The 16,580-nt window shown below is 37.7% G+C and overlaps 1 pseudogene; it reads left to right on the top strand.

Annotated features, from left to right (window-relative positions):
* The first annotated feature begins 2,159 nt into the window (after nt 1-2,159).
* Nucleotides 2,160-15,207, top strand: LOC143672515 (olfactory receptor 9G19-like; annotated as a pseudogene).
* Nucleotides 15,208-16,580: the final 1,373 nt, after the last annotated feature.

Below are 16,580 nucleotides of genomic sequence, written 5' to 3'. Positions count from 1 at the left end.
GACAGCATATAGAAGGATCCTGTTTTTTAATCCACTCTGCCAGTCTATGTCTTTTGATTGGGGAATTCAGTCCATTAATATTTAGTGTTATTACTGTTTGGATAATATTTTCCTCTACCATTTTGCCTTTTGTATTATATATATCATATCTGACTTTCCTTCTTTCTGCACTCTTCTCCATACTTCTCTCTTCTGTCTTTTCATTTCTGACTCTAGTGCTCCCTTTAGTATTTCTTGCAGAGCTGGTCTCTTGGTCACAAATTCTCTCAGTGACTTTTTGTCTGAGAATGTTTTAATTTCTCCCCCATTTTTGAAGCACAATTTTGATGGATATAGGAGTCTTGGTTGACAGTTTTTCTCTTTTAGTAATTTAAATATATCATCCCACTGTCTTCTAGCCTCCATGGTTTCTGCTGAGAAATCTACACATAGTCTTATTCGGTTTCCCTTGTATGTGATGGATTGTTTTTCTCTTGCTGCTTTCAAGATCCTCTCTTTCTCTTTGACCTCTGACATTCTAACTAGTAAGTGTCTTGCAGAACGCCTATTTGGGTCTAATCTCTTTTGGGTGCACTGCACTTCTTGGATCTGTAATTTTAGGTCTTTCATAAGAGTTGGGAAATTTTCAGTGAAAATTTCTTCCATTGGTTTTTCTCCTCCTTTTACCTTCTCTTCTCCTTCTGGGACACCCACAACACGTATATTTGTGCACTTCATATTGTCCTTGAGTTCCCTGATACCCTGTTCAAATTTTTCTATTCTTTTCCGAATAGTTTCTGTTTGTTTTTGGAATTCAGATGTTTCATCCTCCAAATCACTAATTCTATCTTCTGTCTCTTTGAATCTATCATTTAAGCATCCATTGTTTTTTCCATCTTTTCTACTTTGTCCTTCACTTCCATAAGTTCTGTGATTTGTTTTTTCAGTTTTTCTTTTTCTTCTTTATGTTCAGCCCATGTCTTCTTCATGTCCTCCCTCAATTTATGGATTTCATTTTTGAAGAGGTTTTCCATTTCTGTTTGTATATTCAGCATTAGTTGTCTCAGCTCCTGTATCTCATTTGAACTATTGGTTTGTTCCTTTGACTGGGCCATATTTTCAGTTTTTTGAGCGTGACCTGTTATCTTCTGCTGGCGTCTGTGCATTTAGACAGATTTCCCTGGGTTTTGGATCCAAAAGTTTGGAAATTTTTCTGTGAAATCTCTGGGTTGTTTTTCTTGTCCTTCCCAGTAGGTGGCGCTCATGGCACACGTTTGTCTGCGGGTCCCACCAGTAAAAGGTGCTCTGGGTCCTTTACCTTTGGAAAACTCTCGCCGTCCAGGAGGTTCACTAGCCGAAGCGGCTTGGAACAGTGCCAGCCGGCCCGGGGTCTGAACGTGGGGAGGGTCACTGGCCAGCACAGCCGGGAAGAGCCCCCATCCTAGTTTCCTAGTCCGCCTAGGGCTCCAAGCATGGCAGGAGGGTGCCAGCCGCAGTGGCCCGCCCGAGAGAGTGCACCGTTCCCGGGGAGTCATGGGTTTGGAAGGGGCCCCCCCCATCACCATTCTCCACGGCCTGGGGATTTCCGATCCAATTCTCTCAGTTGGTCCAGGGATCACGCGTGGTGTGGGTGCCAGCCACCATGGTTTGAGGGGGCCGCTTGTCCAATTCTCCCAGGTGGCCCGGGAAGGGGTAAGGGAGTGACTCTGGCCGCTTGCCGCCCGCCCGCTGATGCCCACGCCCCTCGACGATCTCACCAGAGAAGGTTCTCTCAGCCAGCCAGCCATTTTAGGATGGGGTACGCTGTCTTTTTTATCTCTGTCGTGGCTTTGGGGGCTGTTCTGTATTGTTTCTACTCCCCTAGTAGCTGTTCTGGAGGACAAGCTAAGATCCACGCATCTTACTAAGCTGCCATCTTCTCCGGAAGTCTCATCTTTGGCCTTCTTGAAATCAGATATCTTTCCCTGGATGCCTTAGATTGGACATTTCTATAACCTTGCTTTAATTTGGACATTTTCATGGCCTTAGAACATGTAAACTTGCAACTTAATGAATTCCCCTTTTAAAAAGCTGTTCTATTTCTGGTGTACTGCATTCTGGCAGCTTGCAAACACTTCTGAGGATGACTCAAAGCTGGCAGGGATATTGAAGGACAAAACTGAGTTTCAAAATGAGCTCAGATGGGCTGGAATACTGGGCTGATCCAGCCTCTTCGCGGCCCGAGTGTAGGGGCGTCGCTGTTTAAGCTTCTGCCCTTCGCCGCCAGGCAGGAGGACCTGGGGAGTGGTGGAGGAGCAGGAACTGAGGGAGGAAGGAGGACGAGAGGGTATAGGAGACACTGCAACAGCAGCGGCAGCGATAGCAGAAGAAGAAAGAAGAGGAGGAGGCTGCTTCTGTGGCAGCTGCTGAGGATGCTCTGGAGAGCGGCAGGGCTGGGTGCGCGGGGCGTGGGCTCACGTGCGCCCCATGGCCCAGGAATGTGTGCACTGCCTCTCCTTTTTAACATCTCTTTTCTTCTTCTAAGAGTACCTCCAAATAAGAATTCATGCAAAATTAAGTAGCAATTTCACATTACCAGAAAAGCAACAGTTGCAATTTTTTAAAGTTTAGCACTTTCCTTCCTCCAGAAAAAAAATATAAAAAGCACTTCAATGCACAATATAGGAAAATAAAAACAGCAGCAACAATATTAATATTAATTCTTAACTTATATAATACTTAGTTCTAAACACTTTAAGCATATTAATTTATTTGTAATTTTATTATTTGGAAATGCATAAACAGAGATGTGGAACACTTTCCTTTTCTTTCAAATAATTCATTTCTTACAGAAATGTCTCCTCTATGCATTTTCATTTTTTCAATTGTATCTTTTTCAGAAAAGTTTCTCACTGATCTAGATATAGCTTTGATCACATTGCATATTTGATCATTGAATGTGATGAGATGCTATATTCAAAATGCTCAGCCCTGAGCTAGGTATTGGTAAGATCTTAGAATTTTATCCATCATCTTATAAGACTTGAAGTTGGGTTCTGAAATGGAGGGAATTCAGAGTTCTCCATGTTAGGCACAGTGTTTTGTGCAAAGTGTACTGGGTCTGGAGTACAAGATAAATCCAAGAGAAATTTCTGCAAAAACAAAAACCAAAACTGGCAAGACCTGCAGTTTTCATGCAAAGAATTCATTTGAGGTATGTAAGTTTGGGTATGTCATCTGTCTGCGAAGTAAGTCTGTATTATAATCATTCATTCTTCCATCAAATATTTACTTCATACTTCTATGCCTTTACATATATGGTTTTCTTTGCCAGAAGTGTCCTTTGTATCACTAGAGTCTAGTCTAGAGACCACAATTATTTTAAAACAGAAAATTTAAAAATAAAGAAATGTTTTTTAGGTATTGCAGAATTGAAAAGGCCAAAAGGATAAACTAAGGTATAACAGAGGTAGCAACTTCAGGAAGAAGCTACCACACAGGGTGAGGCACCAGAGGGAAAAGGCTAAAATTATCAACTCTCCTGCAAAGCCAAAGCTTGGATCTCAGAGAAGGGTTTGCTGCTCAGCTAGTGATGGTGTTTCTGAGCATGAAGGATTTTCTCTATGAGCCCAGACCCTGGATCTGAGAAGAGGATGACAGATAGGTGGGTTGGTAACTTGAGGAGGTACAATAAGGCCAAATCAAAAAATGCAGGAAAAAAAAACTGGACTCAACTGCTACTACTGGAGCAAAAGGGCTACAACCTGGGGGAAGAAGCACTTCTAGATTGATAGGAACAGGAAGAAAAACAGGGAGCAGTCTTATATCCCTCTTCCAGCTCTTCAACCTCTCTTTTGAACTCCTTGTGGATAGAAGATAATAGAAGCCCAGTTGTCAAAAGAGGGATGTGGTTGGCAGAGTCCCAAACACTAAAGCAAAGGCAACAGCTTAATAATTGGCACACCCTTCAATTAAGTTTTATATTTTTGTTAAGTTTTCAAAACTAATATATATGTCCTTCTCCACTGAAAAAAAGCTTTGTTGGGTAACTTCTATATTGCCCCTAAAAATATCCAGCACTCAGTCACTTTCTTAAAAAAATATTTTTAATGATAAATCTTCACATACATGCATTCCATACATGGTGTACAATGAGTGGCTCTCAATATCATCACACAGTTGTGCGTTCATCACCATGATAATTTTTAGAACATTTGAATCATTCCAGGAAAAGAAATAAAAAGGAAAAACAAAAAAATTCATACATAGCATATCATTTACCCCTCCCTATCATTGACCATTTGTATTTCCACTGACTCAAATTATTTGACCTTTTGTCCCCCTATTATTCCTTTATTTTTATCCACATGTTTTTACTCCTCTATCTATACCTTGGATTAAAGAAGCACCAGAGACCAGGTTTTCTAGTTTGCTAGTTATTGGAATGCAACACACAAGAGATGGATTGGCTTTTAATAAAAGAGGATTTATCTTGTCAGTTCTTCAAAGGAAAGGGAGGTAACTTTCCACTGAGGTTCTTTCTTACATGGGAAGGCACAGGATTTTCACTGCCAGCCTTCTCTCCAGGTCTCTGGGTTCCAGCAACTTTCCCTGGGGTGATTTCTTTCTGCATCTCCAAAAACCTGGACTGGCTGAGCTGTGAGTGCTGAGATGAGGTATGCTGAACTGCTTGGGCTGTGATACAGAGTATCTCATTTAAGTCCCATCATAATTAAATCAAACAACATTCATTGCAGCAGACACATCTCCTAGTCTAATGCAGGTGTAATGAGCAACAGATGAGGTTCATGTACCATTGGCTCATGTCCACAGCAACAGAACGGGGTGCCTTCACCTGGCAAAGTTGACAACTGAATCTATCTACCACACCAAGTTTTCACAGTCTCATAGCCACATTGTAAAACTTATATTTTTATAGTATAATCTTCAAAAACCAATGCCACTGGGATACAGCTCAATAGTTTCTGGTACCTCCCTCCAGCCACTCCAATACACCATAAGCTAAAAAAGAGGTAACTGTATAATGCATAAGAATAGCATCCAGGATGACTTCTTGAATCCATTTGAAATCTCTCAGCCACAGAAACTTTACTTTGTCTCATTTTCCTTTTCCCCCATTTTGGTCAAGAAAGCTTTCTCAATCCTTCAATGCTGGGTCCTGAGTCATGCCAGGATTTCTGTCCCATGTTTCAGGGAGATTTGCTCCCATGGGAGTCATGCCCCATATAGTGGGGAGGGCAGCAGTTTCACCTACTGAGTTGGCTTAGAGAGAGAGGCCACATCTGAGCAACAAAAAATTTAGGCCTACATTTTCTGTAGGTTTAGCCCATCCTTTTCAGGAATAAGTTTCATAGGGACAAGTTCCAAGATTGAAGGCTCTACCTATCAATTTAGTTGTCCCCATTGCTTGTGAGAATATCAGAACTTCTCCTAATGGGGAAGTTGAATATATCTTCCTTTCTCCTCAGTTGACCTTTCAAATACTTCTGCCCAAATTTATTTGGCGTATATTGGGGCATTATACTAACCTGCTTGATTAGTATGGACAAGCGAGCAAGATCTCACACTTTATTCAAGATTCCATGTACTTTTGGTGTTTAGCTAAACTGACCATACAAGGTAAAATAGGAAATGCAGTACCTAAAATACAAATTTTACCAAAACAACTTCTCCTCCCCCTTTGATCTCACACAGAAGTGGAAGTTTTAAAATATGGACCATATCATCCTTTACCCTGTAATCTGATTTATCTTAGTCCTATCAAGATCAGCTTCATTCATATTTCTACTCGAAGTCTGAAACCTTCTTCAACTTAAAAAATGTTCCTGTATGGGGTACTACACTGACTTTCATAGCTTTAACTCTGAGTCTCAAACTCTGAATCTCAGGTGCACTTAAATACCCCAAGTTTCTGGGAATGACCAAGTGTTCTAGATTGTTGACTGCTGGAATGCAATATACCAGAAATGGAATGGCTTTTAACAAGGGGAATTTAATGAGTTGCCAGTTTACAGTTCTAAGGCCAAGAAAATGTCCCAATTAAAACAAGTTATAGAAATGTCTAACCAAAGGCATCCAGGGAAAGATACCTTGGTTCAAGAAGGCCAATGAATTTCAGGGTTTCTCTTTCATCTGGAAAGACACAGGGTGAACACAGTCACAGTATCTCTCTCGGCTGGAAGGGCACATGGCAAGCAAGGCATCATCTGCTTCTTTCTCTCCTGGCTTCCTGTTTCATGAAGCTCCCCATGAGGCATTTCCTTTTTCATCTCCAGGGGTCACTGGCTCATGGACTCTCTGCCTCATGGTGCTTTAGCATTCTCTGCACCTCTCATTCTCCAAAATATTTCCTCTTTTATATGACTCCAATAAACCAAACATGACCCACCCAAATGGGTGGAGACATGTCATCCCTTAATCCAGTTTAACAACCACTCTTGACTAAATTGCATCATCCAGGGAGATGTTCTGATTACAGTTTCAAACATACATTATTGAATAGAGATTATTCTACCTTTATGAAATGATATTTTCATTAAAACATGGATTTTCTAGGGGACATACTTCCTTTCAGACCAGCACACCAAGTTATAAATAAGCAGCTCAGTCTCTCAGAATTTAGAAATAACAGTTGAAACTCCTAAATCTATGTGGTATCTGTAAGAGCTTACAATCTAGGACTCTTTACTATAGACCCCAACTTGATAACTCATCTTCTTGACCTCAGTTCAACAAGTTTTTGTATTATATTTAGTCTATATGAGTGAGGCATGAACATATTTATCTTTTTGATCCTGACATTTCATTCAACATATGGCCCTTAACTTTCACACACTTAGTTGCATGTCTCACAGCTTCATTCTTTCTTGTGGCCACCCAGCAGTTGACTGCACGTATATACCATAGTTCCCCTTCCATTCCTCAGTCATCGTACACTTAGGACACCTTCACTCATTGTGGATCAAGAACAATGCCACCATAAGCACCAGTGTGCAAATGTTCATTTGTATCCCCACACTCAGTTCCTCCAGGTACATCATTGCTTTTTCTTATTATTGTACCTTAAGCATAAATCTATTACATTTATTGCACTTATTTGATTACATAATTGTTTCTCAATAGGTAGTTCTTTCCTTTAGGGCAGGGCCCATGTCTTATTTATCCTTTATTCCCAGCGCCTGACCTGGCTCCTAAAGCATGTATGTGCTTGATAGATCAGGATTCAGCTGTAGTTAAGAGAATATGTTTGGAGTTGGGAAGACCTGAGTTTGAATCTTGTTTATTGATGCATGTCACTAATTGCATGAATGATCACAATTTATGTAAAACCATTTCTAGTGCTCAGAATCTCAACAGTAAATTACTTCTTGTGGCTTTTCATGGTAATCACACAACTCTTATCTCTGAAGATTATATACCTCCTCTTAGCAGTAACTCTTCAGGAATCCATTTTTCTCCTTGATTTAAAAATAAAAACCAATGATATTGGGGTAACACCTCTTACTGTCATCTCTAGCATGTAGAAAAGAGTCCCACTGAGAATTTTAAGAATACCGATGTTCTTCTCATTAATTCTTCTACTTGGGACTTGCCTAAAGAACGTCCCCTGTGCTCTCTTTCAAGGTGTATTCTTAGAGTAAGCAGTTCTCAAAGTGTGGTCTAGGCACCTTTGGGGGTCCCTGAACACTTTCAGGGAGTCCATAAAGTCAGAACTATTTTCATAATACTCCAAGACTGATATTGGGCTTTTATTTCTTATTGGTTTTTCTAGGAGCAAGGGTTAATGGAAAACCTGTGGAATTTATTGGGAGCAACTGTCTTCAGAGTGGTTTCAGCAGTAAACTGTGGAGACTTATCTTCTTAATGGGCAGACCGTCTAAGAGGGAGAGAATGATTTTTTTTAACCCCCAAGGTCTTTTTAGCTATCTCTTGTATGTAGGGAGTAATATACTGAAAAGTAGGCACTCTGCTTTATCACGAAATGTATGCACGCTTTTTGTCACATACACCCTGCAGTATATAAGCAGGAACTATTTAAGAATAAAGTTGTCTGTTTTCACTCAGCTTCAGACCCTCTGATCCCATCTGTCTTGCTCATCATTCCTTAATATCTTTTGTGCTCCACTCCAACGTAGAAGCAACAGCTTTTAATCTTTAAAAAAATACTATTTATTGAATGTTTACATGTTATCAAAGAGAGTCAAAATGATCTGAAAAAGCTACTTAATGTTCTTTCATTTTCCAACTGCATAAACTTGAACCAAAGCAATTTATCTCGACAGAATGGATGCAGAGCCTTATGTAAGAATCCATCTGTGTCCTATTAAGCTGGGCATTTATGCCAAAATGTAAAACAATATCAATCAGCTTGCTATATATTTTATGGAAAATGCAGCTTTTAAATAAAAATCTATTATTTCTAATATCATGTAACGGATTCATTATTGCTCTTTAAAATCAATGAATAAATAAATATTGACATTTTTTTCAGTTTAAAGAGAGTAGAGGAGTGCTGAATACAAAAGATAGTAGGACCACAGTTTTAGTTGATGGTTGAGCAGTTGCATGTAATTAATGCACTCCAACATTCTTATTTCCCTGAGCTTTTGGACTCTTTCCTTTCCAGTATGTAGGGATGGTCTCACATCTTGATATTGATCATAGACCTCTGTTGATGTTACTTCATTAGAGAGACACCTTTGATCAACATCTTTTAAATCCATTCCCAGGCATGCCCCCAGGCACTGCCTATGACCATTAGCAATATCCTACCTCTCCTAAGGTGTGCATACCATGTCCTTCCAGAGGTCCTTATTTCCCCATCAGTGTTATATTTGAATATAACTCTCTTTTGGGCCTAAAGGCAAAGTTGGTTTATTGTGGGTAGGGAATGAGAAGATACTGGCATCCCTTGCAGGTCAACTTCCCCACATAACAACATGGAAGAATGTCTTCTTACATTTCCTCTGAGAGAGTGGAGAAGGAAAAACTTTCAAAGACAGGAAATTTATGGATATCTAAATCAAAGTTCTTATCACTAACTCTAAGACATGTTACTTCCCAAATATCTTCCTGATCCTTCTTTCTCCAAACCCTATTTTATCCAGCTAATGCAAGTGCCAGATATCTGCTGTCACTTGTGTTTCTATAAACCGTCTGAACCAGCACCTCTGCATTCACACTTCTATCTCTCCCATTGTATATATAGAGAGTTTTCCTTTGTTTGGTTGGCTGGTTTTGAGCACATAATTCCTCTGATTAAAATATTTCAACGGTTCTTCATTGTACTTTAGTTATACACCAAAATCTTTAACACTGCCTATTTTTGTCTTGCTCATCTCTGGGAGCTTTTAGTTGATATTTATGGAAACCCTTTCCCTACAGTACCTGATTTTATCTATACATCAACCTTATGAACACAACAGAATTATCTCCATCTCGTAGATAAGGAAACTGGACAATTAATGAGCTGAAATACATTTCTTGTCATTGTACTACTAGTGAATTGTAGATCTGGCATTCATAGTTAGACAACTTCTATCCTGATCTTGTACTCACTAAACTAACATAAGTCCTTATTTTGTCTCATTAAAAAAAACTCCTTCAATGTCTTACTCAAATCTGGCTACATAGGAATTGCTTGACAAATTCTGCATGCCTTAAATGAGTAAATGTACTTATGGTCTGGTGAGGGTGTAAGCTGTATTTGCAGTCACCATGACTTTGGGCTAACCAATGCATTCACTTCTCTTAATTTCATTTTAATTAAAATTGGGACAACTTGTTCAAGTGATAGTAAATATGTCTCAGAATTGAAGCTCAATTGCCTTTGCCTGTCATTATTATCATCATTATAATTATCCTTATAAACTATAGATAATTCTTGAGCATCTGTCAAGTGTAGACTCTTTCATAAAGTTATTCATTTCTATGAGTTTTTAAAATATAAATGCATAACTTGAATCCAAATCAAACTAGCCTTTTAGAGTTATTTGACCAATTCTGATCCTGATGAATAATATCTCTCTACTTCATTACAGGAGGAAAAATGAGCATTTTAATTGATTGCTAGACATCAGAACAGCAGTTGATGATTCTCTTTACATTTAGTGCATATCCCAAAGGTATTCTCAAGACCATATGTCATTTTACAGTTGCTAACATTGGAATGATAATGCTTGGAGTGAGTGGATGGCACTTGCTATTCTAGGTAAAGTGGGAAGTTCTGAAACTCAGCTTAAATTGAGATGTGACTATTCATATTCATGACAGTAAGTACAATATTATATTGACTAGTGGAAAAATTGCAGTAAATCACAGGATGGACAGAAGACCAAAACAGAAAAAAAAAGAAGCAACCAAACAAAAACAAACTGATTCTTAATGTGATCATACCAAAATGGAATGCTTCTTTTTAAAATAAAATAAGATTTATTGCTCCATAATATTTGTTAAAGAAAGTTAAGAGGCCAAAGATGTACTCTCTTCAGGCCTTACTTCCTTGGTCAATGAAACAGAGAATTGGTGTGACTTGATAGATTTTTCATTATGATAAACTCTCTACAGCCATATCCCAATGTCTTTGTTCTTATCGTGCAGGGGCCATATTAGTCAATTGAGTTGGTTAATGTGCAGAAAAGTGGAATTGGGTCAAACTTTCATGACATTAGAATGTTTCTTTGGGTGGGCAACTGTGGGTCGTAGCAAAGTTCTCTCCTGCCATGCTGGAGACCTGGGTTCAATTCCTGGAGCTTGCCCATGTTAAAAAATATATATGCCAGTTTGGGATAATACTGAACATTTATAATTAACATATAATTAAGAATGCTTGATAAAAGTTCTAAACGGAATGTAACAGACAGCAGGTGCATTAAGCCTTGAACACAGTGATATCTCACTGATATCAGCTCCTTTTTGTGTGACTCCTCCCAGAGGTGACCATTTCTCAGGAAGACTTACAGTGCAGAAAGATATCTGATATGATGGGAAGCAGAACTGTTTTTGTGTGGAGTGAGATTTCCAGCACCCTTTGAATCAAAGAAGGCATGTAGCCAATTTTAGAATCTATTAACTAATGTAGCTCAAGTAAAAAAGTTTCCTTTGTATCTCTACAGATAAGAATGTATATGAAAACTATTAAGTAGTATAAATTAGGTTTCATTCTTTCACATTATGAGGAATCTCTGCATAAATGAATTCTGAATTTAGTATCAAAAAGACAATATGTTGTCCACCTTTTTGGTTGAGTGCTTGCCTTATGGACATTTCTAACTGCATATTTTGTTTGTAGGAAGTTTGAAATCATGGTCATAGATAGGACTCCTCATGTGACAGGTTTCATCTCCATTTCCGTGTTATGTCTTGCTTTTCCTGTTCACACATTCTTTTTATTTTTGTATGTTGTATGGCTGAGGTCACGTTTCATTCCTTTTCCATGTGAGTATCCATTATTGCAGCACTACTATCTGTTGAATTTTTTTTTGTTTGGGATTTTGTTCATTTGTTTCCTTTTTTTGTTTGTTTTTTGGGAGTGCATGGGCCAGAAATTGAACCCATGTCTCTCACATGCCTGATGAAAATTCTATCACTGAACTACCCTTGCATTCTCCATATTCTTAATTTATGCTATTTTCCTGTAGCCATCAAAAGCCAATTTTAGACATAAAAATCTTGAGATACATAGTCATATTTATACACTGAAACATTAACTTTTTAAAAACTTTTTATAGTACAGTATAACATATATATATATATATATATAGCAAAGAAATTAAAAAGCAATCGTTTTAAATCACTCTTCAACAAGTGGTTACAGGACAGGTCCCAGAGTTTGTCATGGGCTACCATAAGTTTCTTTCATATTTTTCCTGCTACATGATCCAGAATACAGGATGCTACAGTGCTTAAGTACTTTTTAATCATCACAATTGACTTTTTTTCTTCTTTTTTGTGAACAATGACATATATAGAAACAAGCTATAAATTTCAAAGCACAGCACCACAATTAGTTGTAGAACATATTTCGGAGTTTGACATGGGTTATAGTTTCAAAATTTTAGGGTCTTACTTCTAGCTGCTCTAAAATACTGGAGACACAAAAGAGGTTTCAATTTAATAATTCAACATTCATATTCATTTTTTAAGTCCTATCTTCTATGTATAATTCCACCAACACTTTTGATCTTTCCATACCTCTCTTTGGGGTTCTATGGGATACGGCAATTCTAAATTTCTCATTTTGGAAGTTTCTGCCATTAACATGTGTTAGGGAGAGGAACCTATCTGATGTTCTGGAGAGGGTGGGATAGGTTTCGAGACTTATCTGGACCAGGGGCCATCTGGAGGTTGTAGGTTTCCTGAAAGTTACTCTAGTGCCTGGAATCCTTGTCAAATCTCATATAATGCCTTAGGTGTTCTTTGGCGTGGGTTGGAATGGTCCTGGTTGGGGGTTGGCAGGTTATGATAGGTGGCATCATCTACCTGAAGCTTGTGTAGGAGCAACCTCCAGAGGAGACTCTCAACTCTATTTGAACTCTCTCTGCCACTGAAACGTTACTAATTACACTTTTTTCCCCCTTTTGGTCAAGATGTAATTCAAACATATTGGTTTTTTTTTGAGGAAAACAGGTGATGTTAAGGAAGAACTATCTCTTGGAATTTTTATTCCCAATTTGGTCTTTGCAAACGAGCTGATCAATTACCCACCTTGTATAAAAGCCCAAGAAAAAAGAAGAGGCATCTTCTGCATGAGAAAACTTCAAAGTCTGAAGTTTTAGATAGTAATATTTTGCAAATATTTGGGAGTTAGTGGAAATATATCTGCAGGAGGCATTTCTGAGATGAAGTTATGAATTTAAGAGAAGGCAAAGTCCAGTTTTAAATTCCAGCTTCTCAAAGTGCTTTCTAAAATTTGTGATCTAATTTGAAATCAGAAAACCCCAAAGAGTTAAAAAAAAATCTGAGTAAACAGAGTTCTGGAGTGGATTATTTTATTTAAATGTGGCAGAGTGCAACAAAATCAGAACCCATGTCTCCTAATTCTGGACCTTAAGCTAATTCCAGGAATACAATTTGTTGAAAACATAGTTAGTATTCAACAGCCCAAGGTAACTAAAGTGTCACTTATTCCAATCCTCTTTCTGGTATTATGAAGAACTTTTACTTTACCATTATTATCATATAAAAATTTGTCTTTAGAGTTAAAAAAAATAGAAATTCATACCATTCTAGTAGGATATGCTCTCATCAAATAAGAACAGTTTAAGAGAGCAGTCTTTATTTTTTTCTAGCTCAATTTTAAGTGCACGGCCTGGCATAATAGCCAGGATGAGATTTTTTTCTCATTTAAAAGATTTTTAAACCATGTACCTACAATAAAAATGTTACATCCTCTGCCAACTGATAACCCTGATAATGACAATTTTGTTCTTTTTTTTCTTGTGTTCAGTTGCACTCGGGGGCCTCTAGTTGTCACATAGACAAATGATGATAGTTCTTCTCCCATTACTCCGAAAGTCTGAGGGAAGAAGATTCTTAGTGTTCCATCATCACCCAAGACCATGCATTGAGCCAGTGTTTTTTAGCTCTATGATAGAAGATTCAATCAGTAAAATAAACCAAATATCCATCAATTATTATGGTCCTATTTCCCCCCAGTGTGTGTTTGATGATCACATATGCAGCTGTGGTCTCAAAAAATTAAAACATGAAAGGGAGTTCAGTTTTTAAATAAGAATTTCACATTTTATACTCTTCTCCAATTTTTGTGCTTGGTTATGAAGAAATAAAGTTGAATTAAGTATAGTTAGTTGTTTTAGCCTTCAGGGAAACTAAAGTCTAATGATCTCCCATATTATTCCAAAATGCAGATAGTAGAATAAATTTTGCTTCTCTGGGTAAATCTATAGGGACAAAAAGGAGAGATATCACAGCATCCTATTGAATCCTCTTTTTTATATTGTTTTTATGGTCCCAATCACCCTGAATACAAACCAAAGAGATGATAAACAACTCAGCCTCTTCCTGAACTAAGGAAAAATTAGATAAAAATATAAGGTGACACACTGCATAGCAGACATCATAACTGAGATCTTAAGACACCAGTACAGAACTGGTTCCTCAGCTATCCAAAAGGGAGTAATGCTCAATTCAGCATCAACAGATACACTGTGAATCATGTAGGTGTGTCACTTAGGATTTTTAATGACCTAAAATGGCAATGCTGGCAAGAGGCTGATGCTGATATCTTAACTCATGATACACTTATTGGTCATTCCCCAGAACAGGACTGAAATCAAAACTCCACGGAAGGAAACATTTCACCAACATGAAGGAGCTCATTCTTTTAGGTTTCACAGCTGACTTACAGTTGAAGAGAGTACTCTTTATAATCTTCCTCCTCATTTAAACCTTCAGTCTCTTGGGGAATATCACTCTGATTTCTCTTATTTGTTTTGATTTTCAACTCCACAAACCTGTGTATGTTTTTATTGGGAATCTATCTATTTTGGACCTTTGGTGTGATTTTCTCTACACACCCCGAATCCTGATAACATGCATATCTAGAGACAAAAGCATCTCCTTTGCTGGCTGCTTGGCTCAGTTTTTATTCTCTCCAAGTCTGGCTTATACTGAGTGTTACTTGTTGGCTTTCATGGTTTATGACTGTTATGTGACCATCTTAAACCCCTTGCTTTATTCCCAAGCAATGTCCATGAGCATATGTACTAGTCTTGTTGCAGCTTCATATTATGGTGGCTTTCTTAACTCAACTATCATCACCAGCAAAGCATTTACCCTGAGCTTCTGTGCAAACAGTGTCACTGCTGATTTCCTCTGTGATCTGCCCCCTCTTATCAAGCTGGCATGTGAGGTGAAGAAGAGCTACCAGGCTGTGCTCTATTTTGTACTTCTCTCAAATGTCATCACTCCCACCATAATTATTCTTACCTCCTATCTCTTCATAATTGCTGCCATTTTGAGCATCTGCTCTATCCAAGGCTGTCTGAAGCTTTTTCTACTTGTGGCTCACACCTGATAACTGTCACCTTGTATGATGGTTGAATTTTCTTCATTTACTGAAGACCAAGCATTAGCTATCTCCTGGAATGGAATAAAGTGGTTTCTGTATTCTATACTGTGGTGATATCATTGTTAAATCCTTTGATCTATAGCTTAAGAAATAAAGATGCCCTGGGGAAAGCATTGACTAGACCTGAGATATCTTAAATGAAAATATTTGGCAAACAGTGGACGTATTTTTAAAAATAATCCCTTTGTCATGTAATCATCCTGGAACTCTCATAAACAAATAAAATAAGAAAAGAGGAAATCATTAGATAATTTGAAAACATAAGTTTGAGTTTGTGTTCTTGAGCTGTATTTTAATGTACTTAAGGATGTTTTTAAAATATTGTCATATAAATAGAGCTGTGGTTCTTGGAACATGTGTTGTCTATTTGCTTGGAACATAGTCTATAAAACTATCCATATTTTGATATGATTAAAAGAAAAGTTGATGTATTTTTACATGTACTTAACAGTTCATAGGTTGCCTTTACATCTATTCCAATCTGTAAATGTGAAAATGAGAATCATGACACTTGTTATGGAATAATTCTCAGAATTAAATATTTTAAAGGATTTTCTTTGAATCGTGTAATTCATAGAATATAATTTAGGAGGGTAAACTGAGAAATCATGATTCCAAATATACTACACTACTTGTTGAGAGAGAATATGAATTAGAAGTTGTGAGAAAATGACCTGCTATAAAGCGGAACTAGAAACAAGTTTCATTATTATATTTTTCTGATTCTTGTTACTTGGTTTACAATCATACAGAGATAAACTTCTTCAGTTTCACCTCAGAACAAATACTTTTACTTGGGATCAATATGAAGTTTCTAGCAATATAATTTTTACCCCAAAATTAACGAATCAAGGGTGAAAGAGCAGTTGTATGACTAAGGCAGAAATAGATGATAGATTTTTAAAAGCTTTAAATCCTATGTGCATTAGTCAGAATGACAGTCTGTACTTTGTGAAACACTGATTTATAACAAGCAAGGTTTTATGAGTGGTTGTTGCATTAGTTTAGGGTTCTCTAGAGAAACAGAATCAACAGGGAACACTCACAAATATAGAATTTATAAAAATGTGGGAATGCAGATTTCAAAATCTGCAGGACAGACTGTGAAGCTGACGATTCCAATTGAGGAGCTGGATGAACTCCAGAGGAGATGCTCACTGGGTGAAGAAGGAATAGAAACTGTCTCTTCTGAATCCTCCTTAAAAGGCTTCGAGTAATTATATTGAGCATCAATCATTGCAGAAGACACTCCCCTTGTCTGATTACAAAGGAATCAGCTGTGGATGCAGCTGATGTGATCATGATCTAATTCTATGAAATGTCCTCATTGCAACAGACAGGCCGACACTCACCCAACCAGATAATCAGGCACCACCTCTTGGCCAAGCTGACACAGGAACCTGACCATGATATTTGTATTATTTTGCTTTTTCACTTTTATGTAAAAATAAAATCATAATTAAAAATGAAGACTAATTCAATGTGATGCAACATATTTCCTACACATAAA

This window comes from Tamandua tetradactyla, chromosome Y (genome assembly GCF_023851605.1).
Source record: "Tamandua tetradactyla isolate mTamTet1 chromosome Y, mTamTet1.pri, whole genome shotgun sequence".
Classification (NCBI taxonomy): domain Eukaryota; kingdom Metazoa; phylum Chordata; class Mammalia; order Pilosa; family Myrmecophagidae; genus Tamandua; species Tamandua tetradactyla.
The sequence above is the reverse complement of the archived record's forward strand: the minus strand, read 5'-3'. Positions and strand labels throughout refer to the sequence as shown.